A 14,826-nucleotide genomic window follows, 5' to 3' on the forward strand; every position below is an offset into this window, starting at 1 on the left:
ACCCAGCTCTATAGTCTTCTTTGTAAATCCTTCCCAACATTGTCATGTCCTCCCTCCCACCAACTTGGAAGAAGCTATAGATTCATCCTCACATAGCAACTTGTTCATATTTCTGGCGTAGAACCTACAAACTTAAAATATAGCGTGTTCTTATCACCGCTGTGTGCTTTGTGAGGGCCCTGAGGAAGATACCAGTTGTTATTCATGTGTTTTAAATCCTTGGCATGTGATACAATGGCAGACATGGAGGCACTAGGCAAATATTTGCAGAATGAGTAAATCAACCTAAAAAGTTTATGCAAAAGTTTTCTGGAAATGGGCTGCTCTGTAAGTCATGTATATGCACATATTTTAAATGAAAGAAGGAGAAAGCCAAAGAGGGATGAAGTGATATAGGCTTAATAAGGGATGGAAAGAGGGCTGCCTGAGTGGTTCGGTCAGTTAAGCGTCCGGCTCAATTTCAACTCAGGTCACGATCTCAAAAGTTGGTGAGATCAAGCCCCACAATGAGCCCTACGTTGGACTCTGAGCTGGGTATGGAGCCTGCTTGAGATTCTCTCCCTCTCCATCTGGCCCTCCTCACCTCCCCACCCCCCACACACCTTAAATAAAGGATGAGAAGGGGAAAAGACAAATGAAAAAGAAGACAAAATCAGGGAATAGCAGAAAGATTCTAGCAATATATGGTGAACACACTGGAAAAAAGAGAGAACACGAAATTGATTCTTCAGGGCAAAAACAATTGGAAGGTAAGGAGAAGAGAGAGAAGAAATTAAAATGTGGAGACATTCGACTTGAAGAGAAAGTTAAGAAGTCAAATATACTGGCAGATCTCAGTCCGGAAATGTTTTCAGTTTGTCAACAGAGGCATCATGCTTGCATGTTGTGTGGATTATGTTAAGCAAGCTTTTTCATGTCACTTAACCTCTTGCCAAATTGTTATCTGAAAAAGTGACTCCAGATAAATACCTTGACCACCATGCCCTATAAAGTAAGAAGTATTTTACCATGCTAGAATTAAGAAACTGGTTTGGGTCTTCTGGGTGGCTCAGTCAAGTTAAGCATCCAATTCTTGATTTCAGCTCAGGTCATGATCTCAGTCACGAGTTTTAGCCCCATGTGGGGCTCTGTGCTCAGTGTGAAGTCAGATTCTCTCTTTCTCGGCCCCTCCCCCTACTTGCGTGCACTCTCTAAATAATACATACATACATAAATAAAATCTTAAAAATAACCTTAAAAAAAGAAACTGGGTTAAAGCATAGTTGTGACCAACTGATGGCAGTTTGCAAACTTCTCCCAGGGATTCCCTTGTAAGTAGTGTGGGTAGGCAGTGAGGTTTGATGGGCTGGGCATGCAGAGGAAGATAGTAAGACCTATGGAAGTAAGGACTGAGGAGCATATTTATATGCCTTTTTTTTTTTTTTTTTTGGTTTGGCTATTTACATTAATATGGAAAGCATGTTATTTGCACACTTAGAACTTTAGAATAAAAGTACTTTGACTCTCAAACTGGTTTTTGATTGTTTTCATCTTTTTTTTCCATCTTTACTTTTTCTTTCATTTTTCTCAAAGCTCAGTTTTCCCCCATAGTAGAGTTGGAACTTAATACTAAAGAGTGCTTGCTAAAGAATCTTGAAAAAAAAAAAAAAAGATGCTAAACAACTTTTGAGTAAAAGTTTAAGAACTTCTGCTATAGCCCATCTGCTTGCTTGTGGGATTTATGTAGATCTGTTTGTTTTTGTCGTTTTGCCTATAATGACAGTGTAGCCTTGCTAGAATTATACACAGAACAGTATATTTATTTTTATCAGTTAGCTAAACAGTGTAGTGTAAAATGGATAGAGAAGAAGGATAGAGATTTATATGAAGCCACAACAGACACAAACTACCCTCACATGCAGCAGTGGTCTGAGCAGGGGCGGGGGTGGGGGTTGAGGGGAGAGCAGGGAAAGTTAGAAAATACCGAACCGAGAGCCAAGGAGACTTGGTTTCTAAACCCAGCTTGCCAGTCCATAGCAGTTAAGACTTCAGGTTACTTAAACACCTGTGCCACAGTTTCCCATGGTTGGAAAATGGGAATGATACCTGCTTCAGCTGCTTTAAGTGGACTATTTTTTTTTTCCATGTCTTTTTTTTTTTTTTTCCAGCATAACAGTATTCATTATTTTTGCACCACACCCCGTGCTCCATGCAATCCGTGCCCTCTATAATACCCACCACCTGGTACCCCAACCTCCCACCCCCCGTCCCTTCAAAACCCTCAGATTGTTTTTCAGAGTCCATAGTCTCTCATGGTTCACCTCCCCTTCCAATTTCCCCCAACTCCCTTCTCCACTCTAAGTCCCCATGTCCTCCATGCTATTTGTTATGCTCCACAAATAAGTGAAACCATATGATAATTGACTCTCTCTGCTTGACTTATTTCACTCAGCATAATCTCTTCCAGTCCCGTCCATGTTGCTACAAAAGTTGGGTATTCATCCTTTCTGATGGAGGCATAATACTCTATCCCCAGGGGTACAGGTCTGTGAATCACCAGGTTTACACACTTCACAGCACTCACCAAAGCACATACCCTCCCCAATGTCCATAATCCCACCCCCTTCTCCCAAACCCCCTCCCCCCAGCAACCCTCAGTTTGTTTTGTGAGATTAAAAGTCACTTATGGTTTGTCTCCCTCCCAATCCCATCTTGTTTCATTGATTCTTCTCCTACCCACTTAAGCCCCCATGTTGCTATGAGGAGTGAGTAAGTGGACTATTTGAGGATAGAAGGAGGCAAAAACACAATAAGGGTCGTGAAGATTCTATGAACCATAAAGTGACTTATAAGTACCACACTGTATCACTGTTATCATTACTGTTCTGTCAAGAGAAGCATTGGTGATCAGCGCGATTCTGCTTGTTTCTGTGGAAACTAACGACCTTGTTCTGTAATAATTTTAGTACTGATGGGGCAGTTTCCTGCCTGGTCTTGTGTTGAAGTATTTAGGAACCCATAGGCAGGTCCATTTCTCGGGCTATGATTTCATGTTCCCAGAAGAGGGCAGCAAAACTCCAGTCTGAACACTGCTACTTCCTCAATGTGTCTAAGGTATTGTTTCCTTGAGAGGAAAACTACTACACTGTCAAGAGTAGCCTTTAAAAAAATGATGGTCTTTAAGTGACAGGCAAGACAAATCTCATTGCTATAAATCAATGCCATAACAAAAATTCACACATTTTAAATAAGTTTTTTGCCTTTTCTCTGTCCTCTGAGGAAAATAATTTGGGCTATTTCTTTAATCTCGGTTTAATGATTTGACCTGTACAATCAAAAACCTTTAGCTGTGTTTTTCCATATAACCCCAGATTTTTAGATCTCAACATAATAGCACCGGTTCTTAAATAATTTTTTCTAAACAAGAAGAAAGTAAGTTGTTCAGGCCTGATTCTTTCCACTTAAGATGCCTGGCTAAGTCCAAAGAACGATTCCGAATAGTGTCCAAACATGGCTGTCATAACATGCATCTGTGTCATTCGGAGCAAATGTCATCTGTATCTAATATTTCTCATTCTTTCATTATTCAAATTTGTTTAAAAAGATCCTTGGGCTTTTATACCTTGTAAGAACATCAGCAGCTAATATTTGAACAGTTTTTAAAAAAAAAAAATATTTTTTTTTTGGAGAGAGAGTGTGAGCAAGGAGAGGGATAGAGGAGGTTGGAGAGAGAGAATCTCAAGCAGACTCAAGCAGGCTCCATGCTCAGCACAGAGCCCGACCCTGGGATCATGACCTGAGCCAAAATCAAGAGTTGGATGCTTATCCAACTGATGCTCACCCAGGCGCCCCGAACTCTCCTTAAATAGCATGGTAGGGTGCTTTTCTACATGTTTCCATGTATGTTGATAGCCACTATTCCCATCTTACAGATGAATTTTCTCCTCTGTGATTGGAATAGCTGTTCTTTGCTTGAAGAGAAAAGTGCAGGTGGAGCACCCCACCCCCGCCACCCCATGGCAAGAGAGTCCTGAGGTGGGTATTTCTCTCCCCTAATTGGTGGTACAAGAGCCAATTCCGAACCTGATCCTTTTTTTGTGTGCTTTACTATAATTAGAGATTGGGTAGAAAGGCTTTCAGGTAATGTTTTTCAATCCCTTCTGCTTTTGTCTGCTCATTGCTAGCTCTGCTTTTCTGAAAGAAAAAAAAAGAAGAGAAAAAAGCTACTCAGTTTCCCACTCCACTCCTCTACCACCACCCCTCAAGTCAGAGTTCTCGTCCCAACCCAGCTAAACCTCTTCCTGTTCTTAAGAATTGCATCACATTCTTGGCTTAATGTAGACCAACGCCCCCACACTGGCACCAGGGAGTGTACAGGCCTTCTTTATTGGTTGAGAGTTCTCATCTGGTGAGCATAGAGTAAGTCACCCACTTCCTGACTTCCAGCCCTGGCTGAATTTGCCTTTGGAAAATAAAATATTCCTTGGCTTTTTGTTTGTTTGCTTGTAAACACCCTTCACTTCTGCCCTATCCTGGAATGAGGAAGATTTTACCAAGAAGGTAAAGTGTGGAAGGGCATTTGAGGGTGAGGGGATAGTCTGCACATCTTGCTGTTTCTAATTCTTCCCTTCTCCCCCTCTTAAACACAGACTAATCTGGCACTGGCTCCCCCTGTATGGAAGGGGCTTTCATTATGGACAATAATGCCCCCCCCATTACTAAATCTGGTGGATATATCAGTCTTTATCTTACCTGACACGGAGCAGAAACTGACACCATTAATCTCCTTGACAGACTCACTGTCTTCCTGTGGTTTCCACACTATTATTTTTTTTCCTCCCTTCCTCGTGGATCTCAGGCAGCCTTTGCAAGCTCTTCTTGGTGTTCCTCAACACCCTGTCCTATATCAGTCTGTCTTCCCTCCACACACTCTCTGAGAAATCTCCTGTCTTCCATGGCTTTATGAGATTTACATGCCAGGTGACTCCCAAATCTCCACCTGCCCTGAACTCCAGACTAATATAACAACAAAAATATAACTAATATAACAACAATAATAACCTTTATCTCTCACTGGATATTCCTGAAGCCATATTAATCAACTCACTTCCTCAGACTATTCTTCTTCTAATGTTCCTTTTCCTACACCGTAACACCCACCCATTGCTCTAGCCAGAAATCTGGGATTCATCTTTTTTTGTTTTGTTTTATTTTTAAATATTTAATTTATTTATTTGACAGACAGATATCACAAGTAGTCAGAGAGGCAGGCAGAGAGAGAGGAAGGGAAGCAGGCTCCCTGTCGAGCAGAGAGCCCGATGCGGGGCTAGAGCCCGATGCGGGGCTTGATCCCAGGACCCTGGGATCATGACCTGAGCCGAAGGCAGAGGCTTTAACCCACTGAGCCACCCAGGTGCCCCTGGGATTCATCTTTGATTTCTCTTTTGTTCGTTCTCTCTACTTCTTTGAATCTATACCCACTTATTCTCATCCTCACCAGGCTTAAATAATCACCTCTGGACTTTTGCAAGTCTTTGCAGTTTTCCTGCCTCTAGTTTTTCTCCCCTTGGATCATTTTTCACCAGCTACCAGGAGATTTTTATAAATGCGCTTCTGGTGAATTCACCTCCTCCATTTAAAATCATTTAGTTCCTTCCCACTATCCTTGGACTAGAGTCCAAATATCTTAGCATGGCTCCTAAGCTCTCCCTGGCCTGCCTAGCTGCCATCAGCCTGCACTCCACTCATGCTGGAGTCCCGTGGTACAAACACACCCTGCCTTCTCTTGCTTCTAGGCCTTCACAAATGCTTATTCTTTTGCCTGGACCTCAAACACGTCTAATCTAAATTCTACCCCCAACTTGTCATTTGTCTTATTCCTGAATCAGAACTGAATGGGGATACTTAATTTTTAATTAATTCTTGAATTAAAGTTCCAGTTCACCTTATCTCACCCATAGATTTCTTATTTCTTTGAAAAATGCCTCCAAGGGTATGTTCAAATGAAAATATACTTGAGCTCATTAACTTAGGTCAGGATTGACTTTTACCATAGCCGAATATGAGCTGGAACATATTTTTTAAATTACTGGAATGTTTTCTGGATTGCTATTCATCATGACATTCTATCTTTGGAATTTTTCCTTCATTTCCAGCTGGCTTCTACCACTCTCTTTTCTCACCTCCCAGGCCTTCCTTCCCCTCGGGTTGCCCTACACTTGCCCCTCCATGGACCCAGTTTGCATGCAGCGGTAGCCGCTATGTGGCTGCGGTTTAAATAGACCTGCTCAGACTGCAACAGGAAAGCACTGAATCGAAAGCAAAGGGGAGGAAGCACAAACCGATACCCACCACAAAGCTGCTGAGTGCCCAGCATGACCCAAGCCGCACCCTCTGATGAGGAGCCTTGTGGAGGAGTAAGAAGCCACAGAGCTGAATAAATCATCAGCACCGCCTGTCCTCCACTTCCCCTGATCCAGCCTTCCTAGGTCACTCATGAGTGTCCCCAGGTCTGGCCTTAGAAGGTGGGTGATAATAGCAAAGCCACGAGAGAGAAAGAGGCTGGGGGGGGGGGGGTCCCTGAAATTAATGACTGTGGACCCTCCGTCTCAGACGCTCCCCCCACCCCACTCCCCGGTCCAGCTCTGTGTGTGGTTGTAAGGGGCTCTCTGCATGGAGTGATCCCCAGATGAATGCCACCATGTTCCCTAAAAGTCCTTTGGCTACCTGCCTGACAAGCTGCTTCTCGTGGGGGCTGGAACTGTTTTTTTTTTTATAAGCAAAGATCAAGTTCCTATGAGATACAATTCGAGACCTTGAAATCCACATTAACGTACACACAAGCATTTCAGATTCTTTCCTGACTTCAGTAGAGGGAGCAGGAGAAAGGAACGTGATGGCACACCAAAAATACGTTCCACCTACTTTCTGATTTTGCCCCTGGCCTACCCTGCCTTTTCACACTTGTCCCCTTTGTTGTCAAAGGAGAAACTAATTCTTCAGCAGCCTGAGTTACAGGGAAGGGAGATTGGGTAGGAGCTGTGTTTAGATTTGAAACTCTGGTAAGGTTGGGAACTCCGTGGAACGCCAGAGTCTCGCAGTGGCTCATTACCTCTGGATCTGGGAAGGTGGGAGACGCCCTGCTTTTGCAGCTGGAGAAGCAGAGCACTGAGAAGAGGCTTGGTCATCTTGGTCTAGAGGAAAGGCCGCTTTGCTTGGCTGAAAGTGGGCACTGTGTCTTTATAGAGTGCCAGACTCACACTTCACATAGCAGAACAGGAAGTATGGTTAGTGCAGCTGGGAGGGGAGAGAGAACTCACTATGCACCAAGGCCATGAACTCACTTGTAGGCTTCTTTCACCGAATTTTCCTCTCCTGTAAGTGACCAGGACTGAGTCTGGGGAGCCCTGGGGAGTAGGTAAAGCACACGTTGGGGCAAACCCTCTTCCCTTCTGCCCCCTCACTTCTCCTAAGATGCTCCACTATGGCGTTCTCCTTATCCCAGAAAATTTTCCAAGATCTCGATCATTAATGAAGTTTCGCTGGAGGAATGATAGGTACTTTGATAGGAGGGGAGGGAAACAGTTCTTCTCTTACAAGGCCAGACCTGTAAGTGGCAAAAATGTGGCTTGTGTTTTAGCTGCCCCAACAGCTGTGAGTTGGAATGGATCCCAATAAAGGAAAAAAGGAATAGAGTCTGTAGTCAGATGATTTTGTTTTGAAACTACCCTTGCCTCCCTCCCTCCTTGCCTCCTTCTTTCCTTTCGTTCTCCCTTTCAGAGAGGAAGGAGAGGGAAGTAGCGGGAGAATTGGAACCTCCTCATAGCTCAAAGGAATGCTACAAGCTTCCCAACCAGACTGCCTGCCCAGAGTTTGCCGGCTGTCTTGAGTGGTCAAGGACATCCCTCTTATTAAACCCTCGAGTTGTGTTTAATAACCAGGCATGATCCAAGCTGGAAGGAGCAGGGTGACTCTGCTCCCCAGCTTGTGACCTGCCATGCTACATTACATTGCTTAGACAGGGAGAATGAACAAAAGATGTGCAAAGAAGGGGAAACAGTGAGCATGAGCTGCTTTTGAAAAAGCTTACTTAGGAAGAAGAGAGAAAGTGGCTGGAGAGCACATGAAGAATGGATTTCATTTTTTCAGACTGAGAGAGGTTTAGGTACATTTACATACCTGAGGAGAGATCTCACTTCATTTCTAAGTTTTGATTGTCTCATCTAGGGGGGAGAAAAGGCGAGGTTTCTAGGAAGATCAAAATTAAATGAAAATCAAACGCACAGTCATGGTGTTTACACCGCAAAGCCCTTTACACATGCTAATTATTATAACTATCATCATCTAGCATCTGTAGGGACGATAAGCCCTGGTCACAGCTGTTCTGTCTCAGGCTTTTCTGCCCTAGATGACGGCTGCAAGGAGGAGATGGGCTCTTGAGTGGGCCGGGCCAAGCGCTGACTGTGGGGTGTGTGCAGGGTCAGGCTGACTGGGGGGTGACCTGGTGCTCGCAATGCTTTGAACTTCGGGGAGACGGTGTGTGCCTGCACAAGTGTGTGTGTCTTACTAGATACAACGACTTGCCAACGTACTCTCTAACGGTCCCGGATTCTTGTTTTAAAATTCTCATTTTAAAAAATGGACACATTTCAGATCCAACATCTCTCTAAAGAGCTTTACTTTAGGGAAAACATTTTTAGGAATTAAAAATACCCTTCTTGAGAAGCAAGACAGGTACAAATAGGATTATAAACGTGCAATTCTGCTTAGACAAAGAAGCAGTTTCCTAAAAGTTGCCCCGTGTTAATCCACGGCGTTGTTAAGAAGGGTCAACACTTTCTCTTTCCTGGCTATTGGCAGAATCGCATCATAATTGTGCTTTGATACCAACCTGGCAACAGCAGCCACGGTTCTTTTTCCCAGTCACCTACAGTGCTCACAACCTCTTACCAGGTAACTTCCATCAGTTCTACACAGCATGATATACACACAGCGGATCAGTGGACTCTTACTCTCTTCATTACTGCTTTGCCGTTTTGCTTTGAACCATCTCACTTCCATCCCTATAGTGTAAAGATACCCTGCAAATTCCACTCCCACATTGCCTCTCCCTTTCCCACCTGGCTTTCCGACCTTAAGACGATTTATGTCCTCATTTCTGGGTGCATCTCTTCACCTATTACTTATCATCCCTCCCCCGTCCCTCCTCTTCCCCTGACCCCTCTCTGTCTCCAGCTTTTATTACTAGCAACCCTGTAGGCCAATCCCATAACATGTTCCTTCATGCATTACACAAACTAATTTTTTGAGGGCACTGAACAGAACAGTGTGGTGTCATTTTCCAAGAGCAAGCAGCCACTTTTTAAAAATAGCTGTACTGGGAGAAAACGTATACGCTGTAAAGCTCACACATTTTAAGTGTACCGTTCAGTGGGTTCTAGTGTATAGTGTTGTGCGTCCATCCCCTTAATTAACGTTAGGACATTTTCATTATCCCAGAAAGAAACTGGTATCAGTTAACACTCACTCACTGTTTCCACTTCCCCACACCCCTTCTACTCTCCCTAATTCTAGGCAACCGCTAATCTACTTTCTGTTTCTATGGATTTGCCTACACTAAGCATTTTATATAGATGAGATCACACAATAGGTGGTCTTTGGTGACTGGCTACTCTCACCTAGCAAAAGGTTTTTGAACTTCTGCTATATTGTAGCATGTTTCTGGACTTCATTGCTTTTCATCACCAAAGAATGCTCATTCCACCATATGGCTATATCACGTTTTGTTTATCCATTCATTGGCTGGTGTTCATTTGGGTTGTTTCCTTTTTTAATTATTGTTATTATGTGAATAAAGCTGCTATGAACATTCACATACAAGTTTTTGTGTGGACATGTGTTTTCATTTCTCTTCGGTAGATATCTAGGATTGGAATTGCTAGGTCATATGTAACTCTATTTTTAGCATTTAGAGAGACTGCCAAACCATTTTCCAAAGTGACTACACCATTTTACTTTCCCATCAGCGGTGTATGAGGGTTTCAATTTCTCCACATCCTCACCAAAAGTTGTTACTGTCTGCTTTTTTTTTATTTAGCCATGCTAGTGGGTAAAATTGCATTTCCCTAATGACTTTCTGTGTACTTATTAGCCATTTGTATATTTTCTTTGGAAAAATATCTCCTGTAACTGCCCATTTTTAAATTGAGTTGTAGGAGTTTTAAATATTCTAGATACAAGTCCCTTATCAGATCGATTTGTAAGTAATCTTCTCTCATTCTCTGGGCTGTCCTTTTAGCTTTCCTCATGGTGTCCTCTGAACACAATAGCTTTTAATTTTGAAGAAGTTTAACACATCATTCTTTTCTATTGATGTTTTATCTAAGACATTATTGCCAAATCCAAGGTCACAAAGATTTACTCTGAAGATTTCTTTTAAATGTCTTATAGTTGGGGGGCACCTGGGTGGCTCAGTCAGTTAAGCAGCTGCCTTCGGTTTGGGCCATGATCCCAGACAGGGTCCTGGGATGGAGCCCCGCATCAGCGTCCTTGACCTGAGCCAAGGCAGATGCTTAACGACTGAGCCACCCAGGTGTCCCAATAAATAAATAATCTCAAAAAAATTAAGTCTTATAATTCTTTAGCCCCTGTATTTAGGTCTATGATCCATTTTGAGTTAATTTTTGTGTATGATTTTTTTTAGAGGTCCATATTAGTTTGTTTGCATGTGATTATCCGGTTGTCCCATTAGCATTGGTTGAAAACGCTATTCTTTTCCTGTTGAATTTTCTTGGCCTCTTTGTCAAAAATCAACTGACTCTAATTGTCAGGGTTTACTTGCGGGTTCTTCAATCATTCCATTGATCCTAATGTTTACCCTTATGCCAGTACCGCACTGTCTTGATTACTGTAGTCGTTCCGCAGGAGTCCACCAACCTTGTCCATTTCCAAGATTGTCTGGCTATTCTGAATTTCTTGCATTTCTGTATGAAAAGGGGATCAGCAGAAATTGACAAACTGGTCCTAAAATCCATAAGAATGCCTCTGTCCTTAATAAACAACGAACACCTTTTCTTCCATACTTAAAATGAAACAGGGTAGAGAGTACAGAGAAAGTACACTTCAGAGTTGTAGAAAGCAAACAGATGGGGGAGGGGAAGAAACAAGTCAAAAAGTCTGTGAACTTCCCACCCTGGGGAGAGGAATGTTTGTTCAGGGGAGGCAGTTTGATCTAGCACCAGGGGACATTGTGAAAGATAATTGAAATTGTTAAGTCCATTGATCTCCCCCAAGAAAAAAAAGGGGGGGGTCTCTAAGTCAGCAGTATTGTTAGTTTGTTGATTCTTACAGAAGAAGATTCTCATCTAAGGGAAGCAGCTGCCCCTTTCTCAGGACTGTAAGACCCTGTGAAAAAAAAAAAATGAAGAAATCCCTCCTTGTCTTTTCTTACCTCAGTCTGCGGCCAGCACTAAACTTTGTCTATCTTTGTTACCCTTCCCCTTTATTAGTTCCCCAAAAGGAGAGGGAGAAAAAGAAGAAAACCCTAGTGGGAGAGAGGTTGAGAGATGCTGGGGATAGGAGAGGAATTCCAGAGCATTTGAAATGAAGGGTTTTCCAGGTCCCGCTGGCCGAGCCGACTAAGAAGAGACAATACAGAGCAAGGGGCGTGAGGATGACCCCCTTCTTCGACTCAGTGATCCAACTCCAGGGGTTCATCCTAAGGAAAGGAAATGTGCCAAGAGTGCAAGTGGCAATGTTAAGAAGAAGATTATCCATAACAGTGCCCACTGGGACAGCCTAGATCTCCACGGTAAAGACGGTATGACCCCATGGCACATTAGACAGTTGACCACACTGTTAACATACACCTTGATTTGCCTCCCTCCTCACTGCCTCCTCCATCTCCCTGGAGCCCGGTCACATGGTCTCTCACCTGAATCATTGCAACGGTCTCTCAACAAGTCTTTTTGCTTTTGCCTTGCTCCCCATCCCCTGGTCTACTCTTAGCACCATAGTCATAGGGACCCTTTCAGAAACAAAACCTGTAGATCCTCTACTCAAAATCTTCCATGGCTGCCTTCTCATTTTGGAGAAAAGATGCTGTTTTTGTTGGTCCCAGGCCCTAGCTCATCTGTTCCCCATTACTCTCTGACTTCATCTGATACCACTTTCCCTCTTGCGCACTCCTCTCTGGCCCTAAGGGTTCCTAACTGCTTTTGAACCCACCAGGCCTTCTCCTGCCTCAGTGACTTTGAACTTGCCCTTGCTTCTTCTCCCTGGTATCCACTGGGCTTGTTCCCTCAGCACCTTCAGACCTGCTCAAATGTCACCAGTGAGATTTTCCTTCTCTGACCATCCCATTTCAAACTGCTATCTTTCCCAACCCCAAGCTCCTAGCATTTCCTCCTAGCGCCTATTTTATTCTCTGCCCTTGCTCTTGCCCTTGCCCTTGCCCTCACCCTTGTCACCTTCCTTGTCACCTCACTTACTGATATAGGTTCTTGTCTGAGTCCCCCTGTAGAAGCTGTGCTCTCTGGGAGCGGGGATCCAGGTATGTCGCTCATGGCTATAGCCTCGGTGCCTGGATCGTGCCTGGTGTGGAGAAGCTGTTTAATAAATAATTGTTGCATGAGTGAGGATGTCCATGAAAGTAATACTTAATGAAAGCAAGGTTGTGATTTCAAAGTAGGGAAGTATAAAGGTATAAAGTGTGACGTGCGCTGTGACCACAACAATGTGATGTCATGCTGTCTAGAGGTTGCAGAGTTGGAGAGATCTGGATTCGAATCCTGACCCCAGCCCTTCTGAGTTGTGTGACCTTGGTCAAGTGTGCTTAACCTCTGGGTTTCATCCTCTATGAAACAGGTATAATGATGCCTCCCTCGTGGTATTATTGTGAAAATTCAACAACAACAAAATGTAGTGAGCACCTGCCACGTAGTAGTTTCTCTGGGAACATTAAACCACTCTCTTCTCCTGAGGAAAGAGTAGAGAGCCAGTGGATGAGACATGAGTGGAAAGCGTGCACAAGTGGAAATAGTTCAATAGAATGCATCAGAATATTTATAAGCATTTTCTTTCTGTTTTCGTTTCCTCCCTGTGCATGGGTAAATGTAAAGAGTGGTAGGTGGGAGTAAGTTTCCTGCAGTTACCTCCTGGGTTCTGGCTTCACCTCTGACACTTGCAAAATATGTGACATTAAGCAAGCCCTAACCTGTCTGGGCCTGTTTCTTTATAAGACGAAGTGGTTGAATTTAGTAACTTTTAGTCCTCTCGATGCTGAAAATTCCATAGTGCAAACAGGCAGGCTGTTCCACCTGGCTCTGCCCTCCTTCAGCCCAGCCTTGCTCAAATGTGATGGCCAGATGTTTCTAATCTTAGGCATAAAAGACTCTATTCTTTGGCTTTCAGAGGCCAAAAGAAACTGGAAAGTTTAGGAAAACTTCTAAGCAGATGAGATTTCCTTCTCTCCGACTCCTAAACGGCCACATTCATACTGTTCAAACTTAAGAAAACAAGAAAAGCAAAGCAGAGCAAATAAACACCTTTGGGTCTGAATCAACTATGTGAAGCTTTAAGCCATGAAGGAAAGTGTACGTGTGGTTTTTGTTTTTTGTGTTTTTTTTGTTTTGTTTTGTTTTAAGCAACAACCAAAACGGAGAGGTCAGCAGTTCTCAACTTGTAACTGTAACCTTGTCTCTGAGTGGCTGTGAGCAGAGGGAGGGGGCATGGCTGGAGATTCTGGGCTCTGGAAAGCTAGTGGTTTGGTTTTCTTCGGGTTGCCCCCCTGAGGCGGAGGAGAGGAGGATGTTTGGGTTTGCAGGTCACCGGCCACTGTCAGCAAGTTTGCAGCCCTGGCCTCACTTCCCTGAAGCTGAGGGGGTGGGGGATTGGAGGGTCAGCTGCCATGGCCTCCCTCCAGCAACCCAGAGGCTGCGGATTCAAATACCCCATCAGCTGCAAGGCTCTGACTTTACCCAGCTGAAAACTGACCATCTCATCTGGGAAGGGTCAGTTAAAAAATGACAGAACTGCCCAAAGTCAACAGAGGGAACGACCACAACAGAAACTTTCTCTGCGATGTTTCCTTGTAATTACCGGCCTGGCCCAGCAGAGCTCTGGCCGGAGTCCCCATCCACCATCCGAGTGAGCCCCAGCCAACCGGAGCAGCGCCTCCCCATGCTCCTGCCCCGCTCCACTGCTGCTTCCCTGGACAGCAGGGAGAGTCCAGACCACAGCATGTTTTGAGAACGCAGTTTGGAAAGAGTCAACAAGAAGGCCCCATAGAGCTCATTTATTAGGATCCCTAAGAGACGAGGAACCTCAGCTCAAATGATGTGTCCAGATTCAGGGTGTGAATGCGGGGCACAGCTGGAATCCTTATTCTTCACCTGGCGCTCTTCCCAGATTCATACATCCGAAATAGCGAGGTTAACTTTAAAGTTCTCTTTCTCCACCTCTTCTTTCCAACCAAATCCTACTTTATTAACCTTCAGGACTGTGCAGAAAAGCATATTTTGAATTTAGACTTGAGGACAATGACTACACCTTATACAACGTGTAAGGTACTTTGTGTGTGCCTCAGAGATTATGTTACCTGGCTGCCCTCCGCCCCAGGCAGCACTGTGAGGTCAGCAGTGAGTGGTCTGGGTAGGGTAGGGTATGGGCTTAGTTTCCACACCTGCAAAATGGGAATGGTCATAATGTCTACTTCATCAAGTTGTCATGAGGATTTCATGAGACAATACATGTAATGCACAATGAAGAACCCAACATATGCGAGGGTTTTTTTTTTTTTAAAGGTTTCATTTATTTATTTGAGAGAGAGTGAGAGTAAGCATGAGCAGG

The sequence above is a fragment of the Mustela erminea genome, chromosome 10 (assembly GCF_009829155.1).
Source record: "Mustela erminea isolate mMusErm1 chromosome 10, mMusErm1.Pri, whole genome shotgun sequence".
Classification (NCBI taxonomy): Eukaryota; Metazoa; Chordata; class Mammalia; order Carnivora; family Mustelidae; genus Mustela; species Mustela erminea.